Source organism: Oncorhynchus gorbuscha, linkage group LG02 (assembly GCF_021184085.1).
Source record: "Oncorhynchus gorbuscha isolate QuinsamMale2020 ecotype Even-year linkage group LG02, OgorEven_v1.0, whole genome shotgun sequence".
In the NCBI taxonomy this organism is placed as follows: domain Eukaryota; kingdom Metazoa; phylum Chordata; class Actinopteri; order Salmoniformes; family Salmonidae; genus Oncorhynchus; species Oncorhynchus gorbuscha.
The window spans coordinates 36,718,824-36,733,301 of record NC_060174.1 but is presented as its reverse complement, the minus strand read 5'-3'; the positions used below and the strand labels follow the sequence as shown (position 1 = coordinate 36,733,301).

The 14,478-nt window shown below is 45.6% G+C and overlaps 1 long non-coding RNA gene across 1 annotated transcript; it reads right to left on the bottom strand.

Moving 5' to 3' along the window:
* Positions 1-10,266: 10,266 nt before the first annotated feature.
* LOC123992676 lies at positions 10,267-13,802 on the bottom strand. Its single transcript, XR_006831289.1, has 3 exons — positions 11,267-13,802; positions 10,408-10,464; positions 10,267-10,317 (listed from the first exon to the last, which is right to left on the bottom strand). It is a non-coding gene; the product is annotated as an uncharacterized LOC123992676 (long non-coding RNA).
* Positions 13,803-14,478: the final 676 nt, after the last annotated feature.

The window sequence follows — 14,478 nt, the reverse complement described above, 5'->3', positions numbered from 1 at the left end:
ATGACAGTACCCCCACTCACCGAGCGCCTCCTGGCGCACTCGAGGAGGAATCCTGGCGGCAACGGAGGAAATCATCGATGAGCGAACGGTCCAGCACGTCCCGAGACGGAACCCAACTCCTTTCCTCAGGACCGTAACCCTCCCAATCCACTAGGTATTGGTGACCCCGTCCCCGAGAACGCATGTCCATAATTTTATGTACCTTGTAAATAGGTGCGCTCTCGACAAGGACGGGAGGGGGAGGGAAGACGAACGGGGTGCGAAGAAAGGGCTTAACACAGGAGACATGGAAGACAGGATGGACGCGACGAAGATGTCGCGGAAGAAGCAGTCGCACAGCGACAGGATTGACGACCTGGGAGACACGGAACGGACCAATGAACCGCGGAGTCAACTTACGAGAAGCTGTCGTAAGAGGAAGGTTGCGAGTGGAAAGCCACACTCTCTGGCCGCAACAATACCTTGGACTCTTAATCCTGCGTTTATTGGCGGCTCTCACCGTCTGTGCCCTGTAACGGCAAAGTGCAGACCTCACCCTCCTCCAGGTGCGCTCACAACGTTGGACAAACGCTTGAGCGGAGGGAACGCTGGACTCGGCAAGCTGGGATGAGAACAGAGGAGGCTGGTAACCCAGACTACTCTGAAACGGAGATAACCCGGTAGCAGACGAAGGAAGCGAATTGTGAGCGTATTCTGCCCAGGGGAGCTGTTCTGCCCAAGACGCAGGGTTCCTGAAAGAAAGGCTGCGTAGTATGCGACCAATCGTCTGATTGGCCCTCTCTGCTTGACCGTTAGACTGGGGATGAAACCCGGAAGAGAGACTGACGGACGCACCAATCAAACGACAGAACTCCCTCCAAAACTGTGACGTGAATTGCGGACCTCTGTCTGAAACGGCGTCTAACGGGAGGCCATGAATTCTGAATACATTCTCAATAATGATTTGTGCCGTCTCCTTAGCGGAAGGAAGTTTAGCGAGGGGAATGAAATGTGCCGCCTTAGAGAACCTATCGACAACCGTCAGAATCACAGTCTTCCCCGCAGACAAAGGCAGACCGGTAATGAAGTCTAAGGCAATGTGAGACCATGGTCGAGAAGGAATGGGGAGCGGTCTGAGACGACCGGCAGGAGGAGAGTTACCCGACTTAGTCTGCGCGCAGTCCGAACAGGCAGCCACGAAACGGCGCGTGTCACGCTCCTGAGTCGGCCACCAAAAGCGCTGGCGAATAGACGCAAGAGTGCCTCGAACACCGGGATGACCCGCTAACTTGGCAGAGTGAGCCCACTGAAGAACAGCCAGACGAGTGGAAACAGGAACGAAAAGGAGGTTACTAGGACAAGCGCGCGGCGACGCAGTGTGCGTGAGTGCTTGCTTAACCTGTCTTTCAATTCCCCAGACTGTTAACCCGACAACACGCCCATAAGGAAGAATCCCCTCGGGATCAGTAGAAGCCACAGAAGAACTAAACAGACGGGATAAGGCATCAGGCTTGGTGTTCTTGCTACCCGGACGGTAAGAAATCACAAACTCGAAACGAGCGAAAAACAACGCCCAACGAGCTTGACGGGCATTAAGTCGTTTGGCAGAACGGATGTACTCAAGGTTCTTATGGTCTGTCCAAACGACAAAAGGAACGGTCGCCCCCTCCAACCACTGTCGCCATTCGCCTAGGGCTAAGCGGATGGCGAGCAGTTCACGGTTACCCACATCATAGTTGCGCTCAGATGGCGACAGGCGATGAGAAAAATAAGCGCAAGGATGAACCTTATCGTCAGACTGGAAGCGCTGGGATAGAATGGCTCCCACGCCTACCTCTGAAGCGTCAACCTCGACAATGAATTGTCTAGTGACGTCAGGAGTAACGAGGATAGGAGCGGACGTAAAACGTTCTTTTAGAAGATCAAAAGCTCCCTGGGCGGAACCGGACCACTTAAAACACGTCTTGACAGAAGTAAGAGCTGTGAGAGGGGCAGCAACTTGACCGAAATTACGAATGAAACGCCGATAGAAATTAGCGAAACCTAAAAAGCGCTGCAACTCGACACGTGACCTTGGAACGGGCCAATCACTGACAGCTTGGACCTTAGCGGAATCCATCTGAATGCCTTCAGCGGAAATAACGGAACCGAGAAAAGTAACGGAGGAGACATGAAAAGAGCACTTCTCAGCCTTTACATAGAGACAATTCTCTAAAAGGCGCTGTAGAACACGTCGAACGTGCTGAACATGAATCTCGAGTGACGGAGAAAAAATCAGGATATCGTCAAGATAGACAAAAACGAAAATGTTCAGCATGTCTCTCAGAACATCATTAACTAATGCCTGAAAAACAGCTGGCGCATTGGCGAGACCGAACGGCAGAACCCGGTACTCAAAATGCCCTAACGGAGTATTAAACGCCGTTTTCCACTCGTCCCCCTCTCTGATGCGCACGAGATGGTAAGCGTTACGAAGGTCCAACTTAGTAAAGCACCTGGCTCCCTGCAGAATCTCGAAGGCTGATGACATAAGGGGAAGCGGATAACGATTCTTAACCGTTATGTCATTCAGCCCTCGATAATCCACGCAGGGGCGCAGAGTACCGTCCTTCTTCTTAACAAAAAGAACCCCGCCCCGGCCGGAGAGGAAGAAGGCACTATGGTACCGGCGTCAAGAGACACAGACAAATAATCCTCGAGAGCCTTACGTTCGGGAGCCGACAGAGAGTATAGTCTACCTCGAGGAGGAGTGGTCCCCGGAAGGAGATCAATACTACAATCATACGACCGGTGAGGAGGAAGGGAGTTGGCTCGGGACCGACTGAAGACCGTGCGCAGATCATGATATTCCTCCGGCACTCCTGTCAAATCGCCAGGTTCCTCCTGAGAAGTAGGGACAGAAGAAACGGGAGGGATGGCAGACATTAAACACTTCACATGACAAGAAACGTTCCAGGATAGGATAGAATTACTAGACCAATTAATAGAAGGATTATGACATACTAGCCAGGGATGACCCAAAACAACAGGTGTAAACGGTGAACGGAAAATCAAAAAAGAAATAGTCTCACTGTGGTTACCAGATACTGTGAGGGTTAAAGGTAGTGTCTCAAATCTGATACTGGGAAGATGACTACCATCTAAGGCGAACATGGGCGTAGGCTTATCTAACTCTCTGAAAGGAATGTCATGTTTCCGAACCCATGCTTCGTCCATGAAACAACCCTCAGCCCCAGAGTCTATCAAGGCACTACATGTAGCGCCCGAACCGGTCCAGCGTAGGTGGACCGACAAAGTAGTACAGGACTTTGATGGAGAGACTTGAGTAGTTGCGCTCACCTGTAGCCCTCCGCTTACAGATGAGCTCTGGCTTTTACTGGACATGAATTAACGAAATGTCCAGAAACTCCACAATAGAGGCACAGGCGGTTGGTGATCCTCCGTTCCCTCTCCTTAGTCGAGATGCGAATCCCTCCCAGCTGCATGGGCTCAGTCTCAAAGCCAGAGGGGGAGATGGCTGCGATGCGGAGCAGGGAAACACGTTGATGCGAGCTCTCTTCCACGAGCCCGGTGACGAAGATCTACCCGTCGTTCTATGCGGATGGCGAGAGCAATCAAAGAGTCCACATCTGAAGGAACCTCCCGGGAGAGAATCTCATCCTTAACCATAGCGTGGAGTCCCTCCAGAAAACGAGCGAGCAGCGCCGGCTCGTTCCACTCACTAGAGGCAGCAAGAGTGCGAAACTCAATGGAATAATCCGTTATGGACCGTTCACCTTGGCATAAGGAAGCCAGGGCCCTAGAAGCCTCCCCACCAAAAACTGAACGGTCAAAAACCCGAATCATCTCCTCTTTAAAGTTCTGGAAATCGTTAGAGCAAACAGCCCTTGCCTCCCAGATAGCTGTGCCCCATTCTCGAGCCCGGCCAGTGAGGAGTGAGATGACGTAAGCAACCCGAGCTCTCTCTCTAGAGTATGTGTTGGGTTGGAGAGAGAACACAATCTCACACTGCGTGAGAAAGGAGCGGCACTCAGTGGGCTGCCCGGAGTAGCAAGGTGGGTTATTAACCCTAGGTTCTGGAGGCTCGGCAGGCCAGGAAGTAACAGGTGGCACGAGACGTAGACTCTGGAACTGTCCAGAGAGGTCGGAAACCTGAGCAGCCAGGTTTTCCACGGCCTGGCGAGCAGCGGACAATTCCTGCTCGTGTCTGCCGAGCATGGCTCCTTGGATCTCGACGGCAGTGTAACGAGCGTCAGAAGTCGCTGGGTCCATTCTTTGATCGGTTCCTTCTGTTATGCAGGTGAAGGAGGACCCAAACGCGACTTAACAGAAACAGAGTTTATTAATGCTCAAAACCGAATAACTGAAATCCTCTAGATAGTAGAGGGGAAAACAACTGGAGAAGCGGCCACAGACTGCAGGTCGCTTCGGGTAGGCGCAGGCCGTAGTCAACTGAGACACCTGCTCACACGCAGCGTCTGAAGAAGGCACAAAACACGACAGGACAGGGTGATACACAATCACGGCAAAAAACACGACAGGACAGGGCGAAACGCAATTACAGCATGGAATACAAAACAAGGAACCGATGGAACAGGAACGGATCACAAAGGAATAAATAGGGAGTCAAATCAGGGGAAAGGATCGGGAACAGGTGTGGGAAGACTAAATGATGATTAGGGGAATAGGAACAGCTGGGAGCAGGAACGGAACGACAGAGAGAAGAGAGAGCGAGAGAGTGAAAGGGGGAGGGGGAGAGAGAGGGATAGAACCAAACAAGACCAGCAGAGGGAAACGAATAGCATGGGGAGCACAGGGACAAGACATGACAATAAATGACAAACATGACACAAATGTATAAATTGAGCAGTATAATAAGAGTCTGGTAGCAGCAGTTGTGATGTGTGTGTAGCATGAATGTACATACAATGGGCATACAAAACATTATTTCCATGACAGACTGACCAGGTGAATCCAGGTGAAAGGTATGATCCCTAATTGATGTCACTTGTTAATCTGAAAGTACTGTATTTTGATTGCGTATTTTTATAGAATTACTGTTGAAAACTGTACATATACAGAAATATGTTTCAGTTCATTTACATCTTAAACATCGTAAAACATACTTTTATCAGTAATTTTAGCCTGTCAAAGCAGGGAATGTGCATTAATTAAAAGTTTGTCACTCTTACGCTTATGTAAAATTAAGATTTTCACGTGATTTAATTCTACAAAATGTTCTGTAATTTTACGGTTAATGTTTAGCACCCTGAACTACCATGCTTTTGACTGTTTCTTTACATATACAGTACCAGTCGAAAGTTTTTGACACACACTCATTCAAGTGATTTTCTTTATTTTAATGGGACACAGCTCATGACATTGGTTGAGAGAATGCCAAGAATGTGCAAAACTGTCAAGGCAAAGGGTGGCTACTATGAAGAATCGCAAATAGATCATATTTTCAAATCGAATCAAATTTTATCGGTCACATGGTTAGCAGATGTTATTGGAGTGTAGCAAAATGCTTATATCTCTAGATCTGACAGTATAGCAGTATCTAACAGTTAATATCTAACAATTCCAAAACAAAATCTAATATCTAACAAATTCCACGACAAAACCTAATACACACAATCTAGTAAAGGAATGGGATGAGAACATATAAGTATGAAATATATGAATGAGCAGTGATAGAGCGGCTAAGATGCAATAAATAGTAGAGAATAGATAGTGAAGGATACAGTATACAGTATATACATATGAGATGAGTAATGCAAGATATGTAAACATTCTTAAAGTCGCATAATTAAAGTAACTGGTGTTCCTTTTATTAAGGTCTGCCGTCTGGAAACATTTTAGTTTCCCTGTCAACTATAACGGGGATTGCCAATGAGTGGTGGATAAAACTTCCACAACATGTAGGCTCTGCTCATTGCCGATAGCCTATTAGTGGTGGATAAAACTTCCACAACATGTAGGCTCTGCTCATTGCCGATAGCCTATTAGTGGTGGATAAAACTTCCACAACATGTAGGCTCTGCTCATTGCCGATAGCCTATTAGTGGTGGATAAAACTTCCACAACATGTAGGCTCTGCTCATTGCCGATAGCCTATTAGTGGTGGATAAAACTTCCACAACATGTAGGCTCTGCTCATTGCCGATAGCCTATTAGTGGTGGATAAAACTTCCACAACATGTAGGCTCTGCTCATTGCCGATAGCCTATTAGTGGTGGATAAAACTTCCACAACATGTAGGCTCTGCTCATTGCCGATAGCCTATTAGTGGTGGATAAAACTTCCACAACATGTAGGCTCTGCTCATTGCCGATAGCCTATTAGTGGTGGATAAAACTTCCACAACATGTAGGCTCTGCTCATATTGGTGGTGGATAAAACTTCCACAACATGTAAGCTCTGCTCATTGCCGATAGCCTATTAGTGGTGGATAAAACTTCCACAACATGTAAGCTCTGCTCATTGCCGATAGCCTATTGGTGGTGGATAAAACTTCCACAACATGTAGGCTCTGCTCATTGCCGATAGCCTATTGGTGGTGGATAAAACTTCCACAACATGTAGGCTCTGCTCATTGCCAATAGCCTATTAGTGGTGGATAAAACTTCCACAACATGTAAGCTCTGCTCATTGCCGATAGCCTGTTTGAGTGGCAATGTGAGTAACATGACTACTCATTTGCGCCAACATCACCCCAAAGTGCCAATCGGTGGGACTAGGCGAAAACATGAAACGGCAACCAATTGGCAACCACTTCTCCCCACAGCCTTCAGGCAACAATATGCAGCTGACTCCGGTAGGGCTAAAAATCTCAACGCAGCAAGAGCAAAATTCGTAGTGGCAGATATGAGACCCTTCTCTGTGGTAGAGAATACGGGGTTCAGAAACATGTTTAAAGTGGTCGAGCCGCGCTTCACTATTCCTTTCCGTACACATTTTGCCCATACATTAAATACCTGCCTTATACAACAACAAAAATATGAGAGTGAGTTGTCAGAAACGCGATCTGTTGCTCTAACAACAGACAGTTGGATGTCTAGAGCTACAGAGAGCTACCTTATTGTAACGGCTCATTTCATTACGGCAGAGTGGGAGATAAAAATCCATGATCTTCAAACACGTCCCCTTGAGAGGAGTCACACATTGTAAACTTGGGGGGAAGAGCTAAGGGAAGTAGTTGCAGTGACCACTGACAATGCTAGAAATATAAGTCAGTTGCAAATGTAAGTCAGTTGCACTAGCTGGACTGGGGTCACAGATAGGATGCTTTGCTCACGTTGTTAATCTAGCATCTCAAAAAGCAATGTCAGTGAATCCAATCTCTCGCTTCCTAGCAAAGATCAGGAAAGTGGTATCCTTCTTTCATAAAAGCACAACTGCTGCTCATGTTTTCAAGACATAACAGGAGATGCTGGAGCTGCCAAACCACAAACTAATCCAAGATGTCCCTACTAGATGGAATTCAAGCCATGACATGGTTGAGAGATACCTTGAGCAGAAAGTTGGTGTATTCTACACTGACTGATCAAGCTGTGAGGAAGAATTTCAAAGATATTGTGACTATGTCTGAAAATGACATAAGACTAGCAGAGGAAGTTAACAAAGTGTGCAAACCTCTCAAAACAGTCACAACACTGATATGCACTGAGAGCATTCCATCAGATTCCATGGTCCTGCCTATGAAAACAATGATTCTGAAATCAATGGTGGCATCTGATGAAGATAAACCCGCAGCAAGGATGTCAAGACGGCTATTAGAGTTAACCTGGAGCCTAGATATGCTGACCCTGGTGTCCAAAACTTCTTACACAAGAGCACCGCTTTGGACCCCCGGTTCAAGTCCCTGCTGCACCTGGATGCTGCTGCTCATCTGAGAGTCTACAATGAACTCACAGCAGAGATTGTGACCAATATACAACAGGTATTGTATTTATTTTGTTAATGTGACATTATTTTATTCATTAGTGATTTAACAATTAATTATAAAGTAATAATTGTAATTGTCATAATAGTGTCTCATATATATTTCGAACAACAAATCGTATTTTTAAAGCGACTTCAGAAATAGTCATTTTTATCTCATTTAATTCTGCGGGGTCAAGCCACCGACACAGCAGGAGCCAACCCCTCTCCAGAGATGGCAGGCGACAGGGGTTCTCCTCCAGAAAAAAAGTCTGCCATGGCTGAGCTTTTTGGGGAGTTGTTCACGACCCAGGAGCAGGGAACCAAGTCAAAGGTAAATGTCATAGAGGAGGAGGTGACATCATACAGGGAAGTGGACTGTATTCCCCTGGATGCTGATCCACTTACATGGTGGAAGACCAAAGATTTAATATACCATCATGTTGCCATGTTAGTGAGGCGCTACCTGACTGTGCCTGGGACTTCTGTCCCTAGCGAGAGGGTATTCTCCACAGCGGCTGACATTGTCATAGCAAGCCGGTCTGTGCTCACAGTAGATAATGTGGATAGACTAGTCTTAAAGAAAAACTGATAATCTGATAAAACAAAATATATATACTGTTTCAAGTAAATAGTCGCAAGTGGTCCTATTTTGTTTAAGGTACTACTATGTGACTTAATTTTGATATATACTGCTGGACTATGCACTCTTGTTGAAGTTCTGTTTTAAATGACAATTGAATTTCATGTTATTAGGCAGGCACTGCTGCTTTTTTCCCATATGCTCCTGGGCATTCAAGCTACCCATGTTAACTATTATAATAAATGGAAAATCTAAATACAAATTACATATTTCTCAGGCATGTATTTTGATGATGTATCAAAACTGTACCGAACCGTGACAACACTGTACCATATCGTACCGAACCATGAATTTTGTGAACCGTTTCACCCCTAATTATGACCATCAGAATCATATAAACCAGATAGGCATATCACGTACATACAGTACCAGTCAAAAATAATGTCTGTTAGTATAACATAACTGATATGGTAGTCGAAAACCCGAGGAGAATCCATCCTGAAAAAAATTCATTTCAATGGTAGCCTATGGGATATTTAAAATAATTCCTTTGTCTGCATTTTGAACGACTGGAATGGGTGGATTACTGAATCAAACGCGCTAACTAAACAGACTTTTTGGAGATATAAAGAAGGACTTTGTCGAACAAAATTACCATTTGTTGTGTAGCTGGGAACCTTGGGATTGCAAACAGAGGAAGATCTTCAAAGGTAAGTGATTTATTTTATCACTATTTCGGATTTTTGTGACAACCTCTGCTGGTTTGAAAACTGTTAATGCTGGTGTATGTCGGGCACTGTCCTCAGACAATCAAATGCTATGCTTTCACTGTAAAACCTATTGTAAATTGGACAAAGTGGTTTGATTACCAAGATTCTAAGCTAAAGAATGATGTATGACACTTGTATTTTCATGAATGTTTAATATGACAATTTCTGTATTTTCAATTTTGCGCTCTGCAATTTCACCGGATGAAAAGAGGTTTTTATATGGTAAATGTATATAACATTAACATACTGTTGACGCGTATTTAACCTCTCTAGGGTACGTGGGATGCTAGCGTCCCACCTGGCCAACATCCAGTGAGATTGCAGAGTGCCAAATTAAAATACAGAAATACTCATTATAAAAATTAAGAAAAGATACAACTATTTTACATTGGTTTAAAGATTAACTTCTTGTGAATACAACCACGGTGTCAGATTTCAAAAAGGCTTTACGGCAAAAGCATACCTTACTGTAAGGGTTTTCCTGTGGTGAAGGAGAGGCGGACCCAAATGCAGCGTGGTTATATTGATTCATGTTTAATAAAGAAAGATAAACACAAACACTACAAAACAATAAATGTGGAAAACCAAAAACAGCCCTATCTGGTGCAAAACACAGAGACAGGAACAATCACCCACAAACACACAGTGAAACCCAGGATACCTAAGTATGATTCTCAATCAGAGACAACTAATGACACCTGCCTCTGATTGAGAACCATACTAGGCCAAAACATAGAAATACCCCAAAACATAGAAAAACAAACATAGACTGCCCACTTCCAAAACAAAGGAAATAAAGGTCAGAACGTGACAGTACCCCCCCCCCCAAAGGTGCGGACTCCGGCCGCAAAACCTTAACCTATAGGGGAGGGTCTGGGTGGGCGTCTGTCCGCGGTGGTGGCTCTGGCGCGGGACGCGGACCCCACTTCACCATTGTCTTAGTCCGCCTTATTGTCTGCTTCCGTGGCCTCCTAACCACGGCGACCCCTCTAAATGACCCCACTGGACTGAGGGGCAGCTCTGGACAGAGGGGCGGAAGCTCAGGACAGAGGGGCGGAAGCTCTGGACAGAGGGGCGGAAAGGAAATAAAGGTCAGAATGTGACACTTACGATTATTTGAGCAAGAAGCTTGGGCAGATGACCATCCAGTACTTCATAGAACGACTTCTTGAGGTCCACAAACACCAGTCTTTTGAACTCCACAGCAACCTGTTTGAGAGAGAATAAAACAGACAACTTTCTTAATTAGTCTTTATGTAATTCCGTGTCCTCTCTCCTCATCTCCTCAAAATGCATTTAAGAAGGTCTGAAGGGAGGCCTACTGAGGTATTCATGAGTTGTTCTGAATACATTATTGAAGTACATTTTTATGGCAGTAAATATCAGATTTCACTTTGAACAGTGCCGGCAAACTGGATTTGATCTCAGTGACAAGGGGCTCATCTTCCACAATCTCCTTTCTTCTTAATTAGAGTGTACTCAAAAAGCTGCATTGACAATTACACAACCTTGCAGTTGCAAAGTGTGAGATTTCAAGAGATTACAAACTAGCCACATTGCAAACATTTGCATGCTGATAGATAGGCCTAGTTTGCAAATTTGACATGTACTTTAAAACACATTGTTAGCTAGCTAAGTAACAGGCCTGCAAACTGATGTTATCTAACCCTAACTATCAAGAGATACATGGTAAATTACATTTTTATATTATTTGGGAAAACAAATTAGAATAATCCCATTATAGAAACCAATGTTAGCTAACATTCTTAACCAAATGTGAAACTATCCAAAGTTAGATTGAACTAGATAACGTTAGCTAGATAACTAGCTAGTTGTTACCAGATTTAGCTGATTAGCCAAACTTGAAATGCACGTACATTTCAGATTAGTAGAACACCAACTCGGTTACCAAATGAAAACTAGTCAACTACATGTTTAAGTTAGCTAGCTAAGTAAAATTAATATTGGCTAAGAATAAGATGCCCACTTTTTGCCAAGCTGATTCACTCACGTTTCAAAAGCCTCTTGTGAAGTGCAGGTGCAGAATGAAGCGGGATGCTGATCCATCTTCTTCCTGGTAGAAATATGTGCCCTTTTTTCACAAATGCACAAATCACTTTGATGATTGAAAATATTTTCTAGTAGGTCCAGCCCAGAAATTGTTGATGAATAACTATCAGAAAGGGAGACCAAATCACGGACGCTGGACAGAGTGGAGTCAAGTTGTAACAAAAGGCAGTTTATTAAAGTCAAAGATATCTAGCTAAGCGTGCACGGACCAATTAATTTAGCTCAGAGGGAGATAGCTGAAAAGGGTTCCTAAACAGAGTGTGCAATGGATTTTGTACATAGAATGATGTAGGTTGATTCTTGTAGTTCTGTCTTCTGACTGGTTGGTGAAGGTTGGAGGCAGGTCCTGTCCGACCCTGTGCCGGTGCCTCATTGGTGCTCCTTGAAGTCGTCCGATCCCGGCTACTGCCCAGTTGAATGGGGTGTGGGGCGTGTGTGCGTTGAAATGTCTGTGTGTCTGTGTGTGTCCAGGAGTTGAGATAAGGGGAACTGGAACTGACAGTAGCGCAAGAAGGGGTTTGTATGTCAAGGGATGTCAGTTGAATAGGGTGTGGGGTGTGTTATAGGGTTGCAGACCAACTCTGCTAGGCTATGAGTGATTAATATATTAGGGATATACTACAAATCCCCCTCTTCACGTCTACTAGACGTGAACAATACAATAAAAAGAAGCAAACCAAGAATTTGGTACAAACCAAATTTTGAGTCCCCCTCTCTTCACGTCTTTTAAGACGTGAAAACTAAAAGAGGAACATGAGAAGAAAGACAAGCATACAAATAATTTGGTACAAACCCAATTTTGAGTCCCCCTCTTCACGTCTTACGTGAAGACTATGAGACGAACATTCCAATATGCAAGAAAGCTAGGCAAACAACCAAGGGCAAAAAGAGGGCACTGAAAGTGCTACACCTGGGGGTGCCAAGGGGAGTAGTCAGGAGGAAGAGGTTCCCGAAAAGGAGGAAACACCTCATCAGGGTCATCAACCGCGAACAGGGGGTACATCTGGGCCTGATCACTAGGCAATGGGGTAATGGCAGTGGTAATCACTCTGGTGGCTAAATTGCGAGCGCACGGAATACAGCAACAACCACACAGGGTTAGGATAGCCACAAAAACAGCAGCAGACACTAGGACAGAGGAAATCAGGGTCTTATCTTTACCAAATGCATCCATCCAGGAGTCCCACATAGAGGTATCAACACCAGAGTGTTGTTTCATCTTACCATTAAGAGTACGAAGACCCTTCAGGGCCACAGTCTAACTGCCATCAGCCGCTGTGTTATTGGGAATAAAAGTGCAACACTGTTCTCCAAAAATAGCACAAACACCACCACGTTCTGCCAATAACATGTCAACAGCAATTCTATTTTGAAAAGCCATCAATGATGTTGCTGCCAGTTGTCCATGTACGGCCTCGAATCCTTGCTGAGTCCAATTGCCTAGTTTTTGGACATTGAAATGAATGTAGTTAATACGATCAACATTTTTGTTAACTGTACACCACCAACAAATAGAAGATTCAAAGCCTGCAGCCACTTGGTCCACGAGTTTATACTCATCTGGTACCCCTCTGGGAACCCCAATGGGATCAATATAGGTGGGATCCCCTGTCATCGGTCCCTCTGCGCGCTTGGGCCTGGACAACAGCCTGTCAGGACCTGGAGAGTTAATACGAGAAAGCAGGTCCTGGACGCCTATTGGGTAAACAGAGATTGGCAGCAAAAGGTTAACAAGCCCACAAACTCCAGTGGTGATCCAGGGGAGTTTGTCAAACAGCCCAGTCCCCCCACACCACCACCATACATCAGCTCTGGACACCGGTTGAAAAGAACTAGTAATAACATGAGTGTGAGTGCACCAATTGTCAGGGATTTGTCCCAAAGACCGTCCAACACCTGTCATGTTGATGCATGTGAAATTAGCCTTAGCCACCTTAGAGGGAAATGTGGGTTTCATAGCAATAGCGGAGACTACTGGATAAACCGTGTCCCATTGTGAGCAATTGGCGGGTGGGTTGTCTTTATTCATAAGAGGCAGTAGGCACTCATCAGTCAGTACTGCCGGCACTATGCGAAGCAGAGGCCTAGCTCCCATACACACCACACAGCTTTGCAAGGTTGTGTTGGCTGCTCGTTCAGTCAATAAGAGGTTTTCCCTTTTGTCATGTACCAGTCATACCTGGTGTATGAAAGAGCCGTCAGTCCCCTCCCATTCCTCTTGTCTCCCCATGTACCCAAGGTAGTGCAATGGTGGTGGTTGCATTCGTGGGTATACATAAGGTGGTGCTTCTAACCTTGTCTGGTGTGCATGGTGGGTCTGTAGGTGCAGTACTACGCTTGGGATGGGAGTGATTGTAGGGAGTGATGTCAGAGACGGTGTTAGGGATGAGCGTTGGGGTGAGTGTACGTGATGTTTTAGGGTGTGATAGATAATCTATTAACCATGTGAAAGTGCCAAGGGTTACTCCAAATATCAGTAGGAATATCACACATAAGGGGCCAGATATCCCCAGCCTCACCCAGGGAGGGAGAAATGTCCCTCTAACTGGGCGAGGTTCCTTTTTCAGGGGAGGCGGAGTTTGATGCCGCATCACCTGAGGAAGGAGTGTCTTCATTTGGAATCTAATTAAGGCCGCTCAAATCAGCTCTGATCTCTGTCAGTGTCCTGGAAGGGATTGGTGCTGGAGTGCAATGTGTGAGGTGGTGCCAAGGTGCGCCTGATTTACCTTTGACCTGGACTGAGTGTGAAGTAACCTCCTTCACTTCGTGCGGTCCAGTCCACCTGGGTTCCAGCCACTTTCTCTTGTGGACTTTAACCCTCACCCAGTCACCAACTTTTACCTTCAGTGGTGGCGTGTCTCCAGGCAGCTCCCCCTCTTGGACCTTGCGAACCTGGGTAGAGAGAGCTGCAGAGAGAACCGTCAGTTTTTTCACATAATCAGACATTACAATTTGTTGTACATCAAGAGCGGGCATATGACCTCCCTCCCTTGGTGGACCAGGCATGACTCTTCCAGTCATTATCTCATGAGGAGAGAGATGGGTGCCTGCTCCTGGTGAGGCTCTCATGGCCATCAACGCCAGGGGCAGGGCTTCAACCCATGTCAACTTCGAACCTGCACATGCTTTAGCTATCTTAGCTTTCAGCGTTTG